We start from the raw sequence: 290 nt of genomic DNA, 5'->3' as shown, positions 1-290 counted from the left end.
TATTAAAAACACATCAGTGAGACACACTGTTGCACTGGGTGACATGTTCCTTCACACTGTAATTTATTCAGACTCAGTCCCACATACACCGGCTTTCTGTCCCAAATACTCACTAGAGCACCAAATGTGGATTAATCCGCCGCTGAAAATAGTNNTTTCTACTGAAGATGTAAATCTTACAAATATGTTTCTTTAAAACAAGGTTTCCTAAAACAGTGCTGTAGTTTCCAACGTATCCTACTAAGGAATTTTGTGTGTGTATGAAACGCTATTAAAAACACATCAGTGAG

General features: G+C 37.5%; 1 protein-coding gene across 1 annotated transcript in view; it reads right to left on the bottom strand.

Annotated features, from left to right (window-relative positions):
- LOC118324148 (neural cell adhesion molecule L1-like) overlaps window positions 1-290 on the bottom strand; it is an 11,727-nt gene that overhangs the window by 2,529 nt on the left and 8,908 nt on the right. The gene's annotated exons all lie outside the window — the stretch shown is intronic.

The sequence above is a fragment of the Morone saxatilis genome, unplaced genomic scaffold, assembly GCF_004916995.1.
Source record: "Morone saxatilis isolate NCDOM2014 unplaced genomic scaffold, NCSU_SB_2.0 Contig15, whole genome shotgun sequence".
NCBI classification, from domain to species: domain Eukaryota; kingdom Metazoa; phylum Chordata; class Actinopteri; family Moronidae; genus Morone; species Morone saxatilis.
Note: the sequence above shows the minus strand (reverse complement) of the source record. Positions and strands in the feature narration are given on the sequence as shown.